Source organism: Bubalus bubalis, chromosome 15 (assembly GCF_019923935.1).
Source record: "Bubalus bubalis isolate 160015118507 breed Murrah chromosome 15, NDDB_SH_1, whole genome shotgun sequence".
In the NCBI taxonomy this organism is placed as follows: domain Eukaryota; kingdom Metazoa; phylum Chordata; class Mammalia; order Artiodactyla; family Bovidae; genus Bubalus; species Bubalus bubalis.
Window position 1 is genome coordinate 11,673,510 of NC_059171.1, and position 26,461 is coordinate 11,699,970.

General features: G+C 38.4%; 1 long non-coding RNA gene and 1 pseudogene across 1 annotated transcript in view; both read right to left on the reverse strand.

Annotated features, from left to right (window-relative positions):
• Positions 1 to 444: 444 nt before the first annotated feature.
• On the reverse strand, positions 445 to 2,584 carry LOC102391068 (annotated as a pseudogene).
• Positions 2,585 to 3,881: 1,297 nt separating this feature from the next.
• Positions 3,882 to 26,461, reverse strand: part of LOC102389632 — a 28,993-nt gene continuing 6,413 nt past the window's right edge. Inside the window, exons 3-4 of the long non-coding RNA XR_327279.3 lie at positions 6,256 to 6,356; positions 3,882 to 3,940 (exon numbers count right to left, since the gene is read on the reverse strand). This is a non-coding gene — a long non-coding RNA (uncharacterized LOC102389632). The remainder of the gene's footprint in view (positions 3,941 to 6,255; positions 6,357 to 26,461) is intronic.

The following is a 26,461-nucleotide window of genomic DNA, read 5'->3' on the forward strand; positions in this document are numbered from 1 at the left end:
TCAATAACCTCAGATATGCAGATGACACCACCCTTATGGCAGAAAGTGAAGAAGCACTAAAGAGCCTCTTGATGTAAGTGAAAGAGGAGACTGAAAAAGTTGGCTTAAAGCTCAACATTCAGAAAACTAAGATCAAGGCATCTGGTCCCATCACTTCATGGAAAATAGATGGGGAAACAGTGGAAACAGTGGCAGACTTTATTTTCTTGGGCTCCAAAATCACTGCAGATGGTGACTGCAGCCATGAAATTAAAAGATGCTTACTCCTTGGAAGAAAAGTTATGACCAACCTAGACAGCATATTAAAAAGCAGAAACATTACTTTGCGAACAAAAGTCTGTCTAGTCAAGGCTATGGTTTTTCCAGTGGTCATGTATGGATGTGAGAGTTGAACTACAAAAAAGCTGAGCACCGAAGAATTGATGCTTTTGAACTATGGTGTTGGAGAAGACTCTTGAGAGCCCCTTGGACAGCAAGGAGATCAACCAGTCCATCCTAAAGGAAATAAGTCCTGAATATTCATTAGAAGGACTGATGTTGAAGCTGAAACTCCAATACTTTGGGCACTGTTATGGTATTCTTGACATACCGGGACCTGGGGACAGGAGTCAATGAAAAGAAGGCGAAGAAAAGAAGTGTGCGGGGGACCCAAGTCGCTAGTGGAACAAGGGTACTTTATTCATGGCAGTGTGTGCTTATATATTGTTATACAAGGAAGTTTTAGGCAGAAAAATAAAGTTGAGTAAAAAACATTGAAACCAGATGCATAACAACAGTAACTAGGGGAATAACAATAGTCACAGGGACAGAAGACAATCCATGTAGTGCGAATAGGAACATGACTAAGCAGTTTTACAGAAAAGTAAAATGTTACTAAAACGAATCCATGTATGCATTGTGCCTCATGACCTCAGTCCTGAGAACTGCGGGCAGCTCTGCTTGTTCCTGTTTTCCAGGAACTGATAAGGAACAGAGGGCCCTTAAGAAACAGAAAACAACATATAGGATTCCTTAAAATTAAACGTTCCCTGAAAATCCCCCCTTTTTTATTATTTTTGTCAAAAAGGCCCTGACCAATTGAGTTTGTTTAGTTTGAACAATTTTTGTTGAAAGGCATCGGTATACAACAAATATAATTACCAGGACAATTACCAACGTTACAGCACCAGACCCAATACTATGAGTAATACTTTGGAACCATCCTCGAGGGTCTAGCCCAGATAATTAATTGATCAGCTAGCTGTTCAGCTAAAGTTTCCAAATTATTCGAAGAGGGCAGACTTTTAGAGAAGGTTTCAAAGATTTCTTTTTGTAGTAACTGTACATTTAGGGAAGCATTATCATGTGTGTCTTGCAAATGAAATTTGATTTGTTCCCAGTTGTAGGCACTATAGTTGAATTGAACAGGGGTAATACAAAATTGAGCAGAATTCCAATCACATTTTAGTATTATTTGCTTCTGCAAATCTATTAATTGATCACCGACCCATTTGATGGCTGTTTTTAGTTTCTGTATTTCATCTTGAACTCCCTCATCTAGCTGAGCCTGAATGGCCCACATAGTATGAGCATCTTTGGTCTAATTTTGAATAAAATCATGTGTTTGAACTGAGGTTTGTAAAGCAATGTCTGCGATAGCAGCAGTGGTGCAAATGGCTATTAATCCCAAAATGCCAAGAATTAACCCTCCAGTGAATCGTTTAGATCACTGGAGTAATTTAGTGAGTATCCGGGATGCAAGTCCTGCCATGGGACCCTCTTTCCAGGGATTCATTTTTCAAAGAAACAGAGGAATTAATTTTAATTTATTATAATTATAATTTGTAATCTATACAAGTCACAAAATGTAGAGTCTTATTAAATTGTAAGTTCTCTATAGCTATAACAAAAGGAAGAGGAACGTAAGCTTGTATAAAATATGAATGACTATAACGAAAGGAATAGTTACTATGAGTTGAAGAGCAAGCCCAGCAGAACCATACCAGTCACAGTCATCCCCGTCAGGGACCAGCGGTTGAAGCACTCTTGGCCCTTTCGGCTCTTGGTTGCTGTATTGTTTCCATAGAATTCCACAAAAGTGTCCCAGCTGCCGTTATCCTGGATCCAAGGCTCTAGGTGGTCATTTAGGTAAGTGGCCATCCAAGTTGTGATCTGACTCACCAATACCTGCATCTCCTTGTCTATGCTTTCTATGCATAGTGTCGCACCGAAGGGAAAAAAAGGCAACAATGTGACCCCAGTTCACCCCGTCCCAGAAGAGTTCATACACTACCTGTTCAAAGCTCTGATATGCTGTCCCTGGGGTGATGTGGAGCTGGGACATCAGGTCGCTGAATGTCTGGTGGCACCTCAGTTCAAACTCATTGCCTGCCTCCCTCAGGGCTTGCTTTACTGCTGCCATGGGGATCACTTCCCGGGCGTCCAAGCTTCTGCTGTGGCCAGGGGCTCCATTCACCACAGGGCTATCCTCCAGGTGCCAGGATGGGTTGCCATTGATGGCATTGCTGTATCCTTTCTGGAAAAGCTTGTAAGATAGAAAGTCAACCACTAGTTCTCAGTTGCTCTGAGACATTTTTATAATAAGGAAGGGTTCCACCAGTCTGTTGTCTAAAATACCTGTAGTGGAAAAGGGGGTTAGGTATATAGGTCCAATAAGTATGAGTAATTAATTCAGCTTCAGTGGGGAAAGCAGAAGCAAGCAAAGCAAGCATAGCAACAAAAATATTTTCCAGATTCAGAGGCATTCTCTGTTGAGAAACCAGATTTTTAGCTTGATTAGTAAGGGTTTTTGTTTGTCCCTAGGTAGGAGAAGGCAATGGCAACCCACTCCAGCACTCTTGCCTGGAAAATCCCATGGGCAGAAGAGCCTGGTAGGCTGCAGTCCATGGGGTCACTAAGAGTCGAACACGACTGAGCGACTTCACTTTCACTTTTCACTTTCATGCATTGGAGAAGAAAATGGCAACCCACTCCAGTGTTCTTGCCTGGAGAATCTCAAGGACAGGGGAGCCTGGTGGGCTGCTGTCTATGGGGTCACATGGAGTCGGACATGACTGAAGCGACTTAGCGTTAGCATTAGCATTAGCAATGGTAAGGTGTAGAGGTTTGAATTTTTTCAGGGGCAATAATTAATCCAGAGTCTTTTAAACATCGTTGAGCTATGTCAAACATATGTTGAGTTTCTAAAACAGATGGAGCTGAAAACAATATATCATCCATATAATGAATAACAAGAAAGTCAGGAAATTGTTTTCTCACAGGTTCAAGGGCTTTGGCTACATAATATTGACACATGGTGGGAGAATTCATCATTCCTTGAGGCAATACAGTCCATTGATATCATTTATGAGGCCCAATATGATTAGGAAAAGGAAGAGAAAAGGAAAATCTTTTTCAGTCTAGAGGGTGTAAAGGTATAGTAAAAAAGCAATACTGTAAATCTATAATAATATGCCAGTTTTGAGGAATAGTGGTAGAAAATGGAATTCCTGGTTACAATGTACCCATAGGTTTCATACATGCATTAACTTTTTGAAGGTCTGTTCAGTTCACTGCAGTTCAGTTCAGTTGCTCAGTCGTGTCCGACTCTTTGCAGCCCCATGAATTGCAGCATGCCAGGCCTCCCTGTCCATCACCATCTCCCGGAGTTCATTCAAACTCATGTCCATTGAGTCGGTGATGCCATCCAGCCATCTCATCCTCTGTCGTCCCCTTTTCCTCCTGCCCCTAATCCCTCCCAGCATCAGAGTCTTTTCCAATGAGTCAGCTCTTCGCATGAGGTGGTCAAAGTATTGGAGTTTCAGCTTTAGCATTATTCCTTCCAAAGAACACCCAGGGCTGATCTCCTTTAGAATGGACTGGTTGGATCTTCTTGTAGTCCAAGGGACTCTAAAGAGTCTTCTCCAATACCACAGTTCAAAAGCATCAATTCTTCAGAGATCTGTTAAGAGATGCCATTTGTCAGATTTTTTTTATTACAAAAATGGGAGAATTCCAAGGGCAATAAGATTCCTCAATATGTTTTCATTTCAATTGTGTATCGACAAGTTGCTTAGTAGCCTCTAGTTTGTCTTTTGTAAGGGGCCATTTCTCTGTCCAAATAGGCTTGTCACTTTTCCAAATTATTTTAATAATTGCACCGTTTGTTAAGTGAGCAGTGGCCCCTAGGAAAATTGTGGAATACATATTTGAGCTTGCCATTGCATAAGTAAATCTCTTCCTATTAAATTAAGGGGTGCATCTGTCACATAAGGTCATAATGCTGCATGCTGACCTTCTGGTCCTTCACATGGATATATTTGGACACTTTGATAAACCTCTTGTACTTTGGTTTGAGAAACTCCTGCAACTTGGCAAGAAATTCTCTGTATAGGCCAAGATTTGGGCCATAAATGTTTGTGGATAATAGTAATGTCGGATCCAGTATCAAGAAGACCAGAAAATTTTTTGCCATTAATTTTGATATTTATATTTGGTCATGCATATTCAGATACTATTGATGTCCATAAGGATTGTTTTTTATCTGTATTGTCAAATCCACCTGTCTGTATGTTATCAGAGGAGTTAATAGAAATGTAAGGTAAAAGAAGTAATTGAGCAATTTTGTTCCCCTTTTTGAATTGCCATAGTATCTGAGATGACATCATAATTTGAATGTTTTCCCTTATAATCTGAATCAATTACTCCAGGGTGAACAACAATTCCTTTAGAAGTCAAACTAGATCAGCCAAGTAAAAGACTGAAGGTTTGTGGAGGTAGGGGTCCAAAAAGTCTGGTAGGTATTCTAGAAGGGACTACTTTAGGAAAAAGGAGAAAATCATTTAAGGCTGGTGTATCGACAGCAGCACTGGCCAGATGTTGAGGGTTTGAGGGAAAAGATGGAGTTTGCCCCTGGTTTTTGTTGATGGGGACCTGGGGAGTCCTCAGCTTGGAGTTTCCCAAAATCGGCTTCCCTTCAATATCGTATTTAGATTGACATTCTCTGGCACAATGTATCCCCTTATGGCAACGAGGGCAAATTCCTGGAGGTTTTTTAATAGTTTTAATTTTTTCTGTGTGTTTTTTAGGACAATCCCTTTTTAAAATGGGTCTTATCCCCACATGCAAAACATCCTTCATTTCCTTTTTTAAAGGCAGCAACCATTGTTTCAGCTAACATTTGCATTTTTTGAAGTTCTGATCCTAAATTGCTACAAGCCTCAAATAATCAATAATAGTCTCAGTCTCATGAATTGGAGTGATAGCTCTTTAACATTTTTGGTTTTCATTTTTATAAGCAAGCAGTTTTTCTAGCTGCATTTTGGCCTCTTCTCCTATAACATTACAGGAAATAGCAACTTCCAATCTAGCTAAAAAATCGGCATAGGCTTCATTAGGTCCTTGAAATATTTTTGTGTGCTTGTCTTCAGGTTTTATTGACTTCTTACTTTCCGGAGGGAAATACGATGTTGGGGTTTATCCACATCCATAGGTTGGGCTCAAAATATGGACCATCTTTGTCAGAGTCGGGTGGCTCAATTATTAGGAGTTTATATTTGGCAAGGTTTTGTTAAGCTAAGGGCAGGTGTGACATGGTGAAGGCTAGAAAGAACTCATTTTCCATGTCCCAGTCTAGTAATCCATAAAGCTTTTGTTGTAAAGGAGAATGAGTAGAAAGTTTTTTCTTACAAATGTGTGTGTTAAAGGCTTATCATTGTCATTTTAAAAAGTCAGCTTTAGTGTCAAAAAAGACCTCAGGAAAGTCATTGTCAGAGTCATTTTGTCCTTGAGTTAAGAAGACTTTCAGCTTGGCATCCATTGCAACAGGAGGAGGAGCACTTGGAGTAGCCAGAACAGAGCTGGTGGGATAATTTTGAAATATTTTATGTTGTTTTAATTGGGCCTTTTATAAAGTTTTATCATCTAATTCATATTCATGTAACAAGTGTTCTGCCTGTTGTCAAATATCAGGGGGGCTAGAATTTCCTTGAAAAGGCAAAATCACGGCTTTAATGAGGGCCCATAAGGACCAGAAATCTATTGAAATACTTTTTTGCCTTCTTGTGGCTCATTTAACATTCTCTCTAACCTGGTTCCAAATCTTTAAATCAAAATTGCTTTCATCAGGGAACCAGGGATTATGTTCAACTACCGTTTGGAGACAAGCCTCTATTTGCTGACGCGAAACCAAAAGTCCTTGAACTTTAAATAAATATGAAAGCAAAGCAGAAAAGTGGTGGGGCTTTCCAGCCATTTGTCCCATAACCCCACACTTACCAACCTCAGTAGGTCCACAGTCACTCCATCCGCTTGCCAAGGGCGTACTCCAGGTCCCTGTTCGGGTGCCACTTATTATGGTCTTCTTGATAGACCAGGACCTGGGGACAGGAGTCAATGAAAAGAAGGCAAAGAAAAAAAGGATGCGGGGGACCCAAGTCTCTAGTGGAACAAGGGTACTTTATTAATGGCAGTGTGTGCTTATATATTGTTATACAAGGAAGCTTTAGGCAGAAAAATAAAGTTGAGTAAAAAACACCAAAACCAGATACATAACAACAGTGACTAAGGGAATAACAACAGTCATTGGGCCATAACAACAGTAACTAGGGGAATAACAATCATCACAGGGCCAGAAGACAATCTATGTTTTTCAAATAGGAACATGACTAAGTAGTTTTACAGAAAAGTAAAAGGTTACTGAAAGGAATCCATGTATGCATTCTGCCTCATGACCTCAGTCCTGAGAATTGCAGGCAGCTCTGCTCGTTCCTGTTTTCCAGGAACTGATAAGCTACAGAGGGCCCTTAAGAAACAGAAAACAACATATAGGATTCCTTAAAATTAAACATTCCCTGACAGGCCACCTGTTGCAAAGAGCTGACTCATTTGAAAAGACCCTGATGCTGGGAAAGGTTTAAGGTGGGAGGAGAAGAGGATGACAGAGGATGAGATGGTTGGATGGCATCACCGACTCAATGGACATGAGTTTGAGTAAACTCTGGGAGTTGGTGATGAACAGAGAGGCCTGGCATGCTGCAATTCATGGGGTCGCAAAGAGTTGGACACGACTGAGCAACTGAACTGAACCGAACTGAACCTAAATATCCAACAATAGGTTAATAGTTAATGCATACTGAAACATTCATACCATGGAGTACTATAAAACCACTAGATAGGATGAGCTAGGTGTACATTCTGTTATAAAAAAAATTTTCAAGTACATTGTCAATATTTTTTAAACAATTTACAAAATAACCTATATAGTACAATCCCATTAAAAATGGACTTATTGTATTTTTATAGTAATAGAAATAAATATATATTTCTTTCTTATTGGCTGGAGTTTTATATAAATTACCATAAACACACACATTCATATACATATATATATATATATATATATATACCATCTAACACTCTTTGGCACCCCACTCCAGTACTTTTGCCCGGAAAATCTCATGGATGGAGGAGCCTGGTAGGCTGCAGTCCATGGGGTCACTAAGAGTCGGACATGACTGAGCGACTTTGCTTTCACTTTTCACTTTCATGCGTTGGAGAAGGAAATGGCAACCCACTCCAGTGTTCTTGCCTGGAGAATCCCAGGGACGGGGGAGCCTGGTGGCTGCCATCTATGGGGTCACACAGAGTTGGACACGACTGAAGTGACTTAGCATAGCATAGCATAGCATTTTCCAAAAGAGAGAGATCAAGCTAGCAGATCAGGATAATGCTGGACTCACCTTCCCTCATGAACACATCAAAACCACTACTATATATAGAATTACTCTTGCTGAAATTGACCTGAAAACTAGCAGAACAACTCTTCTACAACCAAGGTTATAAAGAAAGACCCACATGTAGTCTGCTAGGAAGGGAGGAGAAGCAATCTGGTCAGAACCTGCACCCCTAGCAGGGGACAGAGAGGAGAGGATATTCCAGACTCAGGGATCCTCCCTGGGGGAATAAGGGGTTTGAGCTACATGTTAGCAGAGAAGGCAGTGGCACCCCACTCCAGTACTCTTGCCTGGAAAATCCCATGGATGGAGGAGCCTGGTAGGCTGCAGACCATGGGGTTGCTAAGAGTTGGACATGACTGAGCGACTTCACTTTGACTTTTCACTTTCGTGCATTGGTGAAGGAAATGGCAACCCACTCCAGTATTCTTGTCTGGAGAATCCCAGGGATTGGGGAGCCTGGTGGGCTGCCATCTATGGAGTCGCACAGAGTCAGACATGACTGAAGCGACTTAGCAGCAGCAGCAGTTGACATGTTAGACATGCCAACCCTGGGGTCTGACCCCATGAAGGTGAAGCCCCTTAGCTGGTCTAAAAACCACTGGAGCTTATCAGAGGGCTGTAAGAAACTGAGACTCCACTCTTAAAGAGCATGCCTACAGACTTGCTTACTCACAATCACAGTGCTGAGGCATTAGATTGAAAATTGCCTGGGGCTCTCCCCATGCCAAGGCCACCCCAGAGCACTCCCCCTACCCACACTGGGCTCCTGCTGCAGTCCCTCTTGTCCAACACTGCTCCCTACTAAAAGGGAGACGGCCATAGCCAACAAAAGTGCGCAAACTTGGAGGAAATGGAGCCAACTTGCACACTGGCCCTGCCTCTAATCAGCATGGAGACAGCCATTGCCAGCACGTGCCTTCTGATCACATGCTACTGAAAGAGAATGAGGCTAACTCCAGAGCAGAGACCACCATCACCATAGCACACATCCCTGTGTACACTTGGGGTAGGATAAGTCTAGCTCAGTGTTGACACCAACCCCTCCAGCTCACACAGAGAAACTAACCAGGGCTCTCACACCAAAAAGAAAAGTGAAATCAACACAGAAGTGCACCCCAAGTTCTCAGGCTCAGACCACATCCCAAACCAAAGACTACTATCACATCTGAGAGAAATCCAGCTCCTTCAAAACTCCTACTCCAGCCCTGTGGGCCCTGCCGCAAGCCCTGATATGGCAGTGACAGCCATATCAGGTTGAAGCACCTGCATCTGGCTCTAACCACTCCATCTCCAGTCCTACTTCCCACCGAAGTGGTGGCTGCCAGCACATCCTGGGCAAGACATGACTCCTGCTTACTCCAGTTCCAGTTCACTGACCAAAGCTACTGGGCACAGATGGACTGCATAGGAATGTTCCCATACAAGGACATGGCTTCAAGATCAAGGAAGGCAACTGAGTCACCTAATTTCATAGAGATAAAGTTAAACAAAATAAGAAGACAGAGGGATACGTTTAAAATTAAAGAAAATGAAAAAAAAAACCTGAAAAAATTCTGATGAAACAGAAATAATTTACTACAACAACAACAAAAAAAGAGCTCAAAGTAATAATAAGCTGAACTGGAGAAAATAACAGATGAACACAGAGAGAATTTGAACAAAGAACTAGAAGAAAAAAATTTTTTAAGAACCAGTCAGAACTAAAGAATGCAATAACTGAAATGAAAAAATACAACTAAAGGGAATTAACAGCAGATTAGGTGATAGAGAAGAACACATAAACAATCTGAAAGACAAAATAAAGAAATCACCCAATCAGAGCACAAGAAGAAAAACACATTTTCAAAAATGAAGATAGTTTAAGGGACCTCTGAGAAAATATCAAGCATACTAACAGTCACACCATAGGAACCCCAGAAAAAAAGAAGAGAGAGAAAAATGGTTTAAAAAGGTATTGGATGAAATTATGGCTTAAAACTTCCTGAACCTGAAGAAGGAAACAGATATCCAGGTCCACTAAGCACAGAGTCCCAAACAAGATGAACAAAAAGAGAATCATACCAAGACATATCATAATTGAAACGGCAAAACTAAAAATTAAAAAAAGAAGTACAAAGGCAGCAAAAGGAAAAAGAAAATAGTTATATACAAGGGAACCCCAAAGGCTATCAGCTAACTTTTTCAGGAGAATCTTTGCAGGACAGAAAGGGGTGGCATTATATAAGTGCTTAAAAGCAGAAGTAAACCTGAAACCTAGGATACTCTATCCAGCAAGGTCATCATTCAGAATTAAAGAGGAGATAAAGAACTTATCAAAGAAGCAAAAACTAAGAAAGTCCATCAATGGTAAACAAGTCTTAAAAGAAGTGTTAAGGGTTGTTCTTTTAAGAGGAAAGAAAAAGCTACAACAAGGTATAAGAAATTATAGAAAAGGGAAAATCCTGCTGATAAAGACTGTGGATCAACCATTTAAATTAGCTAGTACAAAGGTTCAAAGACAAAAGCTGTCCAATCAACTATAACAGCAATAAGCAGTTAAGGGATAGACATAAAGATGTAAAATATGACATTAAAAATATAAAACATTGTGTGGGAACTGAAATGTAGAGCTTTTAGAATGTGTTTGAACTTAAATGACCACCAATATTAAATAGAAATAGTTATAGATCAACATGTAAACACAAATCATAAAACCTACAATAGATATACAAAACTAGAAAGAAAGGAATACAAATGTAACACAAAGAAAAGCAGTAAATCACAAAACAAGGGACTAAAAGAAGAAAAAAGAAAGGAGAAGAACTATTAACAATCAGAACACACATAGCAAAATGGCAATAAGAGCATCAGATCAGATCAGATCAGTCGCTCAGTCATGTCCAACTCTTTGCGACTCCATGAATCGCAGCACGCCAGGCCTCCTTGTCCATCACCAACTCCTGGAGTTCACTCAGACTCACGTCCATCAAGTCAGTGATGCCATCCAGCCATCTCATCCTCTGTCGTCCCCTTCTCCTCTTGCCCCCAGTCCCTCCCAGCATCAGAGTCTTTTCCAATGAGTCAACTCTTCGCATGAGGTGGCCAAAGTACTGGAGTTTCAGCTTTAGCATCATTCCTTCCAAAGAAATCCCAGGGCTGATCTCCTTCAGAATGGACTGGTTGGATCTCCTTGCAGTCCAAGGAACTCTCAAGGGTCTTCTCCAACACCACAGTTCAAAAGCATCAATTCTTCGGCATTCAGCCTTCTTCACAGTCCAACTCTCACATCCAAACATGACCACAGGAAAAACCATAGCCTTGACTAGATGGACCTTTGTTGGCAAAGTAATGTCTCTGCTTTTGAATATGCTATCTAGGTTGGTCATAACTTTCCTCCCAAGGAGTAAGCGTCTTTTAATTTCATGGCTGCAGTCACCATCTGTAGTGATTTTGGAGCCCAGAAAAATAAAGTCTGACACTGTTTCCACTGTTTCCCCATCTATTTCCCATGAAGTGATGGGACCGGATGCCATGATCTTCATTTTCTGAATGTTGAGCTTTAAGCCAACTTTTTCAGTCTCCTCTTTCACTTACATCAAGCGGCTTTTTAGTTCCTCTTCACTTTCTGCCATAAGGGTGGTGTCATCTACATATCTGAGGTTATTGATATTTCTCCCGGCAATCTTGACTCCAGCTTGTGCTTCCTCCAGTTCAGCGTTTCTCATGATGTACTCTGCATATAAGTTAAATAAACACGGTGACAATATACAGCCTTGATGAACTCCTTTTCCTATTTGGAACCAGTCTGTGCATACCTATTAATAATCACTTTAAGTGTCAGTGGACTAAACGCCTAATGAAAGGAAATGGGGTGGCTGACTGGATGAAAATCTAGGATTCATCTATACATCACATACAATATACACACAGATCAAAAGTGAGGGAATGGAAAAAAATATTCCACCCAAATGGAAACAAAGAGAAAGCTGAGTGGCAATACTCATATCAAACAAAACAGATTTTAAAACAAAGTCTATAATAAAAGACAAAGGGCATTATATAATGATAAAGAGAACAATACAAGAAGAGGACATAATGTTTATAAACATATGCACAAATATTAATAGACATGAAGGGAGAAATTAACAATAACACAATAATAATAGGGGACTTTAACACCTTACTTATATCAATGGACACATTATCTGAAAGAAAATCAATTAAAAAAAAAAAAAACCACTGCCCTTAAAAGACATATTATACCAGTTAGACTTAGTAGATATCTACAGGACTGCTAGAGTCCTTTAATGGACTGGAACCTGGTCATCTGGAGTCAACAATAAGAAAGTGAAAGAGAGAAAGAGGCTGATATTCCCTGGTTTATGCAGAGAACCAATAAAGCCCTTGACATAGGGCTTGCATTGTTCATGAAGGCACAGGGCACCTTCTTGGGGGGGGTCTTAGAACCCCGGGCAGGAGAGTGAGCACAACGGGTTTCTAAGCTCCAGAGAATTAGCCGGAGGGGGCGGGGGAGAGAGAGAAACAAAAAAGACACAGGGACCTAAGCTCTGATGGAGCAAAGGTATTTTATTAGCAGAAATGCAGGCTTATATATCTTTAGTAAGATGATTACTCAGCTATTACACAGGATGAAATTTTATCAATAGTCACAATATGGATAGTCTAATACATACAAGGTCGCTGACACTGAAAAGAGTCACTGAAGGGAGTTACTGAAAGGAATCCAAGCAGATACCGTTTCTCATGATCTCAGTCCTAAGAGCTGCATGCAGCACTACTCATTCTAAGAACTGATAAGGAACAGAGAATTTATGAGAAACAGCACATAGGAATCCTCCTGTTAAACATTCCCTAACACAGGACATTCCATCTAATATGAGCAGAATACATATTTTTTTCAAATGCACATGGAATGTTTCAAAACAAGTCTCAACAAATTTAAGAGGGAAATTATTTAAGGCATCTTTTTGACCACAATGGTGTGAAGTTAGAAATAAATTACAGGAAGAAAAATGGGAATAAATAACATACTAATAAAAAACCGATGAAGTCAATAAAAGTCAATAAAAAACCAATAGGTCAATGAAGAAATCAAAAAGAAATCAATAAATACCTTGAGACCAATTAGAATAAAGCCATAACCTTCAAAAAAATCTATGGGAAGCAGCAAAATGAATTCTAAGAGAGAAGTTTATACCAATACAGGCTATCTCATGAAACAAGAAATATTTCAAACAAACCATTTAACCTATCATCTAAAGGAATTAGAAAAAGAAGAACAAGAAAATACCAAAGTCAGCAGAAGGAAGGAAATAATAAAGATCAAAGAGAAAATAAAATAGAGACAAGAAAATGATATAGAACAGATCAATGAAACCAAGAACTGGTTTTTTGAAAAGATAAAAAAAACTGATAAGCCATTACCCAAACTCATTTATAAAGGGGGGGGGGATAAGGAACAAAATGAACAAAATAAGAAATGAAAAAGGAGGGGTTACAAATGTATCAAGGAAATACAAATAATCATAAGAGAACTGTAAACAAACTGGACAAAATATGTCAACAAACTGGACAATCTAGAAGAAACGGATAGATTCCTAGAAACATGCAATCTTCTGAGACTGAATCAGGAAGAACTAGCTAATCTGAAAGGATCAATTACTAGTATTGGAATTGAGTCAGTGATCAAAAACTCCCAAGAATTAAAAGTCCAGGACCATTCAGGGGAATTCTACCAAACATAAAAGGAATAGTTATTATATACATCTCTCAAACTATTCCAGAAAAATGAATAGGCGAGAAAATTCCTAAATTTCTTCTGATACTAAAATCAGATACTATAAAAAAGGAAAGAAAATTACAGGCCAATATCCCTGATGAATACAAATACAAAAACTCTCAACAAAATAAAAGCAAATCAAAATCAACAACATATAAATAGGTCCATACACCATGATCAAGTTCAATTTCTTCCATGGATATAAGAATGATTCAATATCTGCAAATAAATTGCTGTGATACTTCACATTAACAAAAGGAGGGATAAGAAAATGCATGATCATCTCAATAGATACAGAAAAAGTATCTGACAAAACTCAACACCCATTCATGATAAAAATGCTCAACAAAATAAGGTGTAAAGGGAACATGCTGCTGCTAAGTCGCTTCAGTCGTGTCCGACTCTGTGCGACCCCATAGATGGCAGCCCACCAGGCTCCTCTGTCCCTGGGATTCTCAAGGCAAGAACACTGGAGTGGGTTGCCATTTCCTTCTCCAATGCATGAAAGTGGAAAGTGAAAGGGAAGTCACTCAGTCGTGTCCGACTCTTAGTGACCCATGGACTGCAGCCCACCAGGCTCCTCTGTCCATGGGAGTTTCCAGGCAAGAGTACTGGAGTGGGTTGCCAGTGCCTTCTCCATACCTCAACACAATAAAGGCTATATATGACTAGACCACAGCTAACACAATATTCAAGGAAGAAAAGCAGAAAGAACTTCCTTGAAGTTCAGGAATAAGACAAGGATGGCCACTCTCACCACTTTTACTCAACATAGTACTGAAACTCCTAGTCACGGTAATAATCAAGAAAAATAAACAAAATGCATCCGAACTGGAAGGGAAGAAGCAAAACTGTCACTATTTGCAAATGACACGATATTGCATATAGGAAACTCTAAAGTATCCACTAAGAAACTATTAGAACCAATAAACAAATTCAATAAAGTTGCAGAATACAAAGTTAATGTGCAGAAATCTGTTGCTTTAAAAAAAAAAAAAATCTGGCTGTGCCACATACCTTGCAGGATCTTAGATCCCTGACCAGGAATCAAGCCCAGGCACAAACAGTGAAAGTGCTGAAAGCAAGGATTTCATTCAGACTTGATGGAGAAATCAGAAGCTTTACAGACAAGCAAAAGCTAAGAGAATTCAACATCTCCAAACCAGCATTATAACAAATGCTAAAAGAACTGCTCTAGACAGGAAACACAAAGAGATAAACCAACAAAAACAAACTCAAAACAATTAAGAAAACTACCAGTTAAGAAAATGGTAATAGAAATATATGTTAAGTCACTTCTGTTGTGTCCAACTTTTTTGTGACCCCTGAGATTGTAGCCCACCATGCTTCTCTCTCCATGGGATTCTCCAGGCAAGAATACTGGAGTGGGTTGCCCTGCCCTCCTCCAGGCGATTGTCCTGAACCAGGGAAGGAACCTGCATCATTTATGTCTCCTGCATTGGCAGGCAGGATCTTCACCACTAGCCCCACCTGGGAAGCCCCTCATAGGAACATACATATCAACAATTATCTTAAATGTAAATGGATTAAATGCCCCAACCAAGACACAGACTGACTGAGTGGATACAAAAATAAGATCCATGTTTATGCTCCCTACAAGAGATGCACTTCAACCCTAGAGACATATACAGACTGAAAGTGAGGGAATGGAAAAAGTTATACCATGAAAATGGAAATTTAAAAAAAAAAGCTGGAGTAGGAGTACTCATATCAGACAAAATAGACCTTAAAATAAAAACTGTCACAAGAGATAAGAAAGGACATTACATAATAATAAAGGTATTAATCCAAGAAGATATAACAATTATAAATATGCACTCAACATAGGAGCACCTCAATACATAAGACAAATGCTAATGACCAAGGAGAAATTGACAGTAACACAATAACAGCAAGGGACTTGAACACCTCACTTACACCAATGGACAGATCATCTGAAAGAAAACCAATATGGAAACACAAGCTTTAGATGACACAATAGACCAGATAGATTTAATTGATATTCTTAGGACAATGGCACCCCACTCCAGTACTCTTGCCTGGAAAACCCCATGGACAGAGGAGCCTGGTGGGCTGCAGTCCATGGGGTTGCAAAGAGTCGGACACGACTGAGCGACTTCACTTCCACTTTTCACTTTCATGCATTGGAGAAGGAAATGGCAACCCACCCCAGCGTCCTTGCCTGGAGAATCCCAGGGATGGGGGAACCTGGTGGGCTGCCGTCTATGGGGTTGCACAGAGTCGGACACGACTGAAGTGACTTAGCAGCAGCAGGACTTTCCATCCAAAAGCAGCAGAATACATTCTTCTCAAGTGCACAAGGAACATTCTCCAGGATAGACGACATCTTGGAACACAAATCAAGCCTTGAAAAATTTAAGAAAATGAAATTGTATCAAGCATCTTTTCCAACCACAATGCTATGAGATTAGAAATAAATTACAGGATTAAAAATGGTAAAAACCACAAATACATGGAAGCTAAATAGTGCACTGCTAAATAACCAAGAGATCACTATAGAAATTGAGAAAGAAATTTAAAAATACATAGAAACAAATGACAATGAATACTTGATAACCAAAACCTATGGAATGCAGAAAAAGTAGTTCAAAGAGGGAAGTTTATAGCAATTCAATCTCATCTCAAGAAACAAGAAAAATCTCACATAAACAATCTAACCTTACACCGAAAGCAACCAGAGAAAGAAGAACATACAAAACCCAAAGTCAGTAGAAAGAAAGAAATCACTAAGATCAGAGAAGAAATAAGTGAAATAGAAATGAAGAAAACAATAGCAAAGATCAATAAAATAAAAGTTGGTTCTTTGAGAAGATAAAGAAAATTCATAAACTTTTTGCCAGACTTCTCAAGAAAAAACAGGGAGAGGACTCAAATTAATAAAACTAGAAATAAAAAAGGAGACATCACAATTGACACCATAGAAATATTAAGGATCGTGAGAGACTACCACAGCAACTATATGCCAATAAAACAGACAACCTGGAAGAAATGAACACATTCCCAGAAATGAACAAATTCTTCCAAGACCAAACCAGGAAGAATTAGAAAATATAAACATACCAATCAGAAGTAAAGAAATTGAAACTGTGAATAAAAATCTTCCAACAAACAAAAGTCCAGGACCATATACCTCATGTACTATTCTATCAAACATTTAGGGAAGAACTAACACTTATCCTTCTCAAACTCTTTCAAAAAATTGCAGAGGGTGGAACACTCTCGAATTCTTTCTATAAGGTCACCATCATCCTGATACTAAGACCAAAGCCATCATAAAAAAGAAAATCACAGACCAATATCACTGATGAATATAGATGTAAAAATCCTCAACAAAACACTAGCATTCAGACTCTAACAACACATTAGAAGGATCATACACCATGATCAAGTCATGTTTATCTCAAGAATGCAAAGATTCTTCAACACATGCAAATCAATCAATGTGATACACCATATTAACAAATTAAAGAATAAAAACCATATGATCCTCTCAATAGATGCAGAAAAATCTTTTTGACAAAATTCAATATCCATTTATGACAAAGACTCTCCAGAAAATGGGCATAAAGGGAACCTACTTCAACATAATAAATATCATATATGACAAACCTACATCAAACATCATACTCAATGATGAAAAACTGAAATCATTTCCCCTAAGAACAGGAACAAAACAAGGATGTTCACTCTCACCATTCTTACTCAACATAGTTTTGAAAGTCCTCACTACAGCAATCAGACAAGAAAAAAAGTAAAAGAAATACAAGTTGGAAAAGAAGTCAAACTGTCACTGTTTACAGATGACATGTTGCTATGCATAGAAAATCCTAAAGAGGACACCAGAAAATTACTAGACCTAATCAATTAATTACTAGACCTAATCAATTTAATATATTATATTTGTTTTTGGCAAAGTTGTCAGATACAAAATTAATGACAGAAATGTCTTGCATTCCTATACACTAATAATGAAAAAAAGCAGAAGGAGAAATTAAGAAAATAATTCCATGTACAACTGCAACAAAAAGAATAAAATACCCAGGAATAAACCTACCTAAGGAAGTAAAGGACCTATACTCAGAAAACTATAAAACACTGATGAAATAAATCAAGAAGGATATAGGCAAATGGAGAAATATACCATGTTATTGGATTAGAAAAATAAATATACTATCCAATGCAATCTTCTACAATTTCTATCAAATTACAATGATATTCTTCACAGAAGCAGAACTAAAAATTTTACAATTTGTATGGAAACACGAAAGACTCCAAATAGCCAAAGTAATCTTGAGAAAGGAAAACAGACCTGGAGGAGCATGCCCTCAACTTCAAACTATACTACAAAGCTACAGTAAACAAGACAGTATGGTTCTCACACAAAAACAGAAATATGGACCAATGGTACAAGATAGCAAGCCCAGAGATGAATCCATGCACCTATGGTCACCTAATCTATGACAAAGGAAGCAAGAATATACAGTGTAAAAAAGACAATCTCTTCAATAAGAGGTGCTAGGAAAACTGGACAGTACATGTAAAAGAATGAAATTAGAACACTACCTAACATCACACACAAAAATAAATTCAAAATGGATTAAAGACCTAAATGTAAGATCAGACACTACAAAACTCTTGGTGTAAAACATAGGAAAAACATTAAAATAAACCACAGCAAGATCTTTTTGGATCTTGCTAGAGTAATGAAAATTAAAACAAAACTAAACAAATGGGATGTCATTAAACTTAAAAGCCCCTGCATAACAAAGGAAACTGTAAACAAGAGGAAAAGATAACCCTCAAAATGAGAGAAAATATCTGCAAACAAAGCAACAAAGGATTAATCTCCAAAATATACAAACAGCTCATGCAACTCAATATCAAAAAAAACAAACAATCCAATCAAAAACTGGGCAGAAGACTTAAATAAATATGGCCAAGGGGCACATGAAAATATCCTCAAGTACGCTATTAGAGAAATGCAAATAAAAATTACAATGAAGTATCACCTCACACCAGTCAGAATGACCATCATAAAAAAATGTGCAAACAGTAAATGCTGGAGAGGGTGTGAAGAAAAGGGTTCCCTCTTACACTGTTGGTGGGACTGTAAATTGGTTTAGCCACTGTGCAGAACAATATGGAGGTTCCTCAAAAAACTAAAGGTAGAACTACCAAACAACCCAGAAATCTCACTACTGGGCATATACCCTGAGAAAACCATAACTCAAAAGACACATGCACCCCAGTGTTCATTGCAGCACTATTTACAATAGCCAGGACATGTAAATAACCTAGATGTCTACCAACAGATGAATAGATAAAGAAGGTGTGGTATATATATATACAATGGAATATTATTACTCAGCCATAAAAAAAGGAATGAAATTGAATCAGTGTAGCAATGTGGATGAACCTAGAGCCTGTCATACAGAGTGGAGTAAGTCAGAAAGAGAAAAACAAATATCATATATTAAAGCACATATATGGAATCTAGAAAAATGGTACTAATGAGCCTATTTGTAGGGCAAGAACAGAGGTACAGATGTAGAGAATGGACTTGTAGAACAGAGAGGGAAGAAGAGGGTGGGACAAATCGAGAGCATTAACATATAAACACTACCATGTGTAAAGTAGATAGCTAGCAGGAAGCTGCTATATAGCACAGGCAGCTCAGCTTGCTGCTTTCTAGAGGGGTGGAATAAGGGGGTGGGAGGCTCAAAAAGGAGAGGATATATGTATCCTATGGCTGATTTGTGTTGTTGTACAGCAGAAACTAACAAAATATTGTAAAGCAATTCCAATTTTTTTAAATGAGAATACCTGAATACACTTTTTCAAAAGAAGACATATAGATATGCATATATATGACCATATCAACAGATGCAGAAAGGGCTTTTGGTAAAGTTCAACTCCATCATTTATTATTTTTAAAAAATCTCCAGAGAGTGGGCATAGAGAGAATGTTGTTGTTGATGATGTTATTATTGTTTAGTTGCTAAGTAACATCTGATTCTTTGTGACCCCATGACAGGTAGCCCACCAGGTTCCTTTGTCCATGGGATTTCCCAGCAAGAATAATGAAATGGGTTGTCATTTCCTTCTCCAGGGGATCTTCCCAACCCAAAAATCAAACCCATGTCTCCTGCACTGGCAGGCAGAATCTTCTCTGCTGAGCCACCAGAGAGCCCACATGGAACATACCTCAAATAAAGACCATATATGACAAACCCATATCTCAGTGGTGAAAAGCTGAAAATATCTCTTCTAAGATCAGGAGCAAGACAAGAAGGTCAATTCTCACCACTTCTCTTCAACATAGTTTTGGAAGTTCTAGCTACAGAAAACAGAAAAGAAAAAGAAATACAAGGAGCTCAAATTGGAAAGGAAGATGTAAAAACTGTACCTGTTTGCAGATGACTTGACACTGCTGCTGCTAAGTGGCTTCAGTCGTGTCCGACTCCGTGCACCCCATAGACGGCAGCCCACCAGGCTCCCCCGTCCCTGGGATTCTCCAGGCAAGAACACTGGAGTGGGCTGCCATTTCCTTCTCCAATGCATGAAAGTGAAAAGTGGAAGTGAAGTCGCTCAGTCCTGTCTTGACTCTTAGCGACCCCATGGACCGCAGCCCACCAGGCTCCTCCGTCCATGGGATTTTCCAGGCAAGAGTACTGGAGTAGGGTGCCATTGCCTTCTCCGACATGACACTACACATAGAAAATTCTAAAGACACCACCAGAAAACTACTAGAGCTCGTCAATGAATTCATTAAAGCATCAAGATACAAAATTAATATATAGAAATACGTTGCACTTCTATGAACCAACAACAAATTATCAGAAAGAGAAATTAAGGAACAATCCTATTAAGGAACCATCACATCATAAAGAATAAAATACCTATGAACAAACCTACTTATGGAGGTAAAAGACCTGTACTTTGAAAACTATAAGACATTGATTGTTAATTCTCTGGTGGTCCAGTAGTTAAGATTTCACACTTCCCAGGCAGGGGGCACAGGTTTGATTCCTGGTCAGAAAACTGACATCCTGCATGCCATGGAGCACAGCCAAAAAACAGACATCAATGAAAGAAATTGAAGATGACACAGAAAGATGGAAAGATATATCATAATCATGGATTGGAAGAATTAATATGGCTAAAATGAGCATAATACCCAAGGCAATCAACAAATTCAATGCCATCCCTATCAAAATACCAATGGCATTTTTCACAGAAATAGAACAAATAATTTTAAAATTTGTATGGAAAAACAAGACTCCTGGTAGTCAAAACAAGACTCCTGGTAGCCAAAACAATTTGAAGAAAAAAGAACAGGGCTGGAGAAATTATTCTCCCTGACTTCAAGCTATTCTACAAAGCTACAGTAATCAAAACAGTACAGTACTGGCACAGAAACAGACACAAAGATCAATAGAACATAATAGAGTCCAGAGATAAAGAATCTACCTGCCGGTGCAGGGGACACAGTCTTGATCCCTGATCTGGGAAGATCCCACATGCCATGGAGCAACTAAGCCTGCATGCCACAACTACCGAGCCTGTGCTCTAGAGCCCAGAAGCTGCAACTGTTAAGCCCACCTGCTCCAACTACTGTAGCCTGTGCCCCCTAGAGCCCATGCTCAGTAACAAGAAAAGCCACCACAATGAGAAGCCTGCACATTACAGGAGCCTCCACTCATTGCAGAAGGCCCGCACAGCAACAAAACCCAGCACAGCCAAAATTAAAATAAATAAATAAGATTAATTATAAAAAAAGAATAGAGAGCTCAGACATAATCCAACACTCTCATGGTCAATTAATCTACGACAAAGGAGGCAAGAATATACAAAGGAGAAAAGACAGTCTCTTCAATAAGTGGTGCTGGGGAAACTGGACAGCTACGTGTAAAAGAATGAAATTAGAACATTCTCTAATGCCATAAACAAAAATAAACTAAAATTAATTAAAGATCTAAATCTAAGATCAGATACTATAAAACTCCTAGAGGGAAAAAACATAAGCAGAACACTTTGGGATAACTTCAGCATAGTAGTTTTTCTTTTTCTTTTGTTTTCTTTTTTGGATTTGTCTCCTAAAACAAAGGAAACAAGAGCAAAAATAAACAAACGAGACCTAATTAAACTTAAAAGTTTTACACAGCAAAGAAAACCACTGACAAAACAAAAAGAAAATCTACTCAATGAGAGAAGATATTTGCAAGTGATATGACCAATAGGAATTAATATCCAGCATATATAAACAGTTCATACAACTTAACATCAAAAAACAAAACAACCAATTTTAAAATGGGCAGAATTGCATAGACATTTTTCCAGAAAGAAAATACAGATAGCCAACAGGCACTGCACTGAAAAGATGCTCAACAGTGCTATCATCAGGGAAATGCAAATCAAAACCACAAAAAGATTTTACTTCATACTTGTCAGAATGGCCTATAATCGAAAAGAACACAAATGACAAACACTGGTGAGAACGTGGAGAAAAGGGAAGCCTTGTTCACTGTTGGTGAGAATATAAATTAGTGCAGTCACATTGGAAAACAGAATAGAGATTTCTCAAAAAACTAAAAATAGAGCGGCCATATGACCTGGCAATTCCACTGCTGGGCATATATACATAACAAAAACACTAAATCAAAAGGTACACTTACTCCAGTGTTCATTGTTTTTATTGTTGTTGTTCAGTCTCTAAGTTGTGTCTGACTCTTTGTGACCCCATGGACTGCAGCATGCCAGGCTTCCCTGTCCTTCACTATCTCTCACAGTTTGCTCAAATAAATGTATATTGAGTCAGAGATAGCATCCAACCATCTCATCCTCTGTCACCCCTTCTCCTCCTGCCCTCAATCTTTCCCAGCATCAGGGTCTTTTACAATGAGTCGGCTCTTTACACCAGGTGGCCAAAGTATTGGAGCTTCAGCTTTAGCATCAGATCTTCCAATGAATACTCAGGGCTGATTTTCTTTAGTACTGATTGGTTAGATCTCCTTGCTGTCCAAGGGACCCTCAAGAGTCTTCTCCAGCACCATGGTTCCAAAGCATCAATTCTGCAGCCCTCTTTATGGTCCATCCATATATGACTACTGGAAAAACTATAGCTTTGACTAGACAGACCTTTGTCAGCAAAGTCATGTCTCTGTTTTTTAATGTTCATAGCAGTATTATTTACAACTGCCAATGTATGAAAGCAACCTAAGTGTCCATCAACAGATGAATGAATAAAGATGTGAGGTATATATATATATATACACACACAGATATACACACACACACACAATAGAATACCATGCAGCCATTAAAAATGAAAATATTGCCATTTGTAACAATATGGATGAACTTGGAAGTTATTATGCTAAATGAAATAAATCAGAGACAGACAAATACTGTATGATATCACTTATATGTGGAATACAAAAAATATAACAAATCAGTGATTATAACAAAAAGGAGCAAACTCACAGATATAGAGAACAAGCTTTTCAATAGCATTGGGGAGAGGGACAATACGATTTGGTGATTAAGAAATACAGAGTATTATACATAAGCTACAAGGATAGATTGTACAACACAAGGAATGTAGCCAATATTTTATAATAACTATAAATGGAGTATAACCTTTACAAATTGTAAGCCACTATATTATACACCTACAACTTATACAATAGAATACATCAACCATAACTCAATAAAGAAAGAAATATTACACCCAACTTTGAACTTATAGTCAACAATCTAGATAACATGGACTGGTAGGGAGTATTGAGTTGATGTAAATGTATAACCAAGACCACACCACTGTATAGGTTATAGTTTTAAATATATTGCTCATAAAATTGATAATATGATATAGAAATATTATTAGTAAAAATAAAATGTGAGAAAAGGGAAGTGATAGGAATTATGAAGATGCTAATTTGCTTATTTTTTAAAGCATAGTCATAGAATCTGAAATATAACTATATGTTTTCAAAATATAAAAATTTCCATTCTTAATAACTTTTAAATCTTAGCTATTTTAGGAATTAACATCTTATGCAACAAGAATATTTTCTAAATTTCAAGAATCCTTATATTGTATTTTATTTATTTTTCTCTGTTATTAAATTTAATAAAGTTAATAGTTTAAAACAATGACTTTAAAAATATCTTCTCTTTCTCCCAATTTCAAAAGTACAAGACAGTACAGTGCTGACTTCTCAGGTGGCACTAGTGGTGAAGAACCCACCTGCCAATGCAGGAGACATAAGAGACATGGTTTTCATCTCTAGGTCGGGAAGATCCCCTGGAGGAGGGCATGGCAACCCACTCCAGTATTCTTGCCTAGAGAATCCCATGGACACAGGAGTCTGGCAGGCTACAGTCCATAGGGTTGCAAAGATCGGACAAGGCTGAAGCGACTTAGCACACATAGTACTGCATAAGGATCAACATATACAGCAATGGCAGGAAGTTAAGATCCAGAAATTAACCCTTACATTAACAATCAATTATTTTCAACAAGGGTACCAAGACAATTCAGGGAGGAAAAAAATAAGTCTCTTCTATGAATGTTCTGGAACAACTGAATAATCACATGCAGAAGAATGAAATTTGACCCTTCCTCACACTGTACACAAAATTGAGCTCAAATTAGACCATCAATAAATGTAAGTGCCCAAACTTTAAAACTCTTAGAAGAAAATATGGGAGTGATTCTTCATGACCTTAGAAAGCTTTGCCTAACTTAAGCACCAAAAGCAGTAGAAACAAAAGAAAAATTAGACAAACTGAACTTCATCAAAATTAAAATCTTTTGTGCTTCAAAAAATACTATCAAGTGAAAAAAACAATCCATATATTAGGAGAAAATGTTTGCAAATCCATATGTCTGATAAGGGACTTACAATTAGAATCCATAAAGAACATACAATTTAGTAATAAAAGGGACAAATAACCCATTTTAAAAATAGACAAAAGAGCTAAATAGTTACTTCTCCACAGAAGATATACAAATGACCAATAAGAACATGAAAAGACACTCAACATTACTAGCCATTAGGAATATGAAAATCAAAACCATCATGAGATATCACTTCATACTCACTGCTGCTGCTGCTGCTAAGTCACTTCAGTCGTGTCTGACTCTATGCAACCCCATAGATGGAAGCCCATCAGGCTCCTCCGTCCCTGGGATTCTCCAGGCAAGAACACTGGAGTGGGCTGCCATTTTCTTCTCCAATGCATGAAAGTGAAAAGTAAAAGCACTAGAACAGGCTAAAATCAATAAAGTCAGATAATAACAAATGTTGGTGAGGATGTGGAGAAATTGGAGCTCTCACACACTGCTAGTGCAAATGTATTAATAAAATGGTGCAGCCATTTTTCAAAACTGCCTGGAAATTCCCTAAAATGTTAAACACAGTATTATCAAATGATCCAGTAATTCCACTCCTAGGTATATACCCAAGAGAAATGGAAACGTGAGCCCACACAAAAACTTGTATACAAGCATTCATAGCAGCATTATTTGTAATAGCCAAAAAGTGAAAATAATCCAAATGTCTATAACAGATGAATGGATAATTCAAGTTGGTATATCCATAGGATGGAATATTAATCAGCAGTAAAAAAAAAAAAAAAAAGTTCTAATACATATCATAAGATGAAGGACCCTTGAAAACAGTATCCTAAGTGAAAAAGGTCAGTCACAAGACAACATACTGTATGATTTCATTTATGTGACATGTTCCAAAGAAGTAAATCTATAGAGCCTGAAAGTAGATTGCTGATTGCCTGGGACTGAGAGGACTGAGGAGAAATAGAGAGTGAACACTAATGTGTGTGAAATTTCTTTGGGGGGATGATAAAAATGTTCTAAAATTGATTGTGGTAATAGTGTACAAATCCGCATGCCAAGTTGCTTCAGTCATGTCCAGCTCTTTATGACCCCATAGTGAGACAGGCTCCTCTGTCCATGGGATTTTCCAGGCAAGAATACTGAAATGGGTTGCCATGCCCTCCTCCAGGGATCGTACCCAAGTCTCCCACATTGCAGGTGGATTCTTTACCATCTGAGTCACCAGGGAAACCCAAGAACACTAGAGTGGGCAGCCTTTCCCTTCTTTAGGGGATCTTCCTGACCCTGGAATCAAACCAGGGTCTCCTGCATTACAGGCAGATTCTTTACCAACTGAGCTACCAGGGAAGCCCTAAATATGCGGTAGGGGTCAGTTAATTATTTTATGTACGTTTGATATACTTCATAATGTAAAAGAATCAAATTGTGCCTAAAATAAAATTTTAAAACACATACAAAGATCGTGCTTTTATAAGATTGCTTGTCTGCATGCCTACTATATATGTATGTATGTGTGTGTGTGTGTCTGAGTGTACATATGTGTGTGTGTGTCTGAGTGTACATATGTGTGTGTGTATATAAACATATATATGCTCTACCTCTGTAGATAGATCAATCTAGAAAAATGTTCACCTAAAATTAACATAACATTTTATCATACAGTATTGGCATTTATTTTCTTTACTATGCTTCTAAAGTTTGGATGGCACTTCTAATAACAAATACATACCTTTTTTTTCCCCCTAAAAGTCAGAGTTTTGCTTTACTTTTTTCCATGCCTTATCCATATTTCCTTGGTTTTTACCTAACGTCCATTCCCTGTTCTAGGACCCACCCTATGCACTAGACCACATTACACTTAGTTGTCATGTCTCCTTAAGGTCCTCTGGGCTGTGCCAGTGTCTCAGACTTTCCTTATTTTGTGTGACCTTGACAAATTTTAGGAACACTGGTCACATATATTGCAAAGTGTCCCTGAACTGGGATTTACCCAATGGGTTTATCATGATTCCACTGGGGTTACAGGTTTTGAGAAGGAAGCCCACAAGGGTAAGGTACACCACA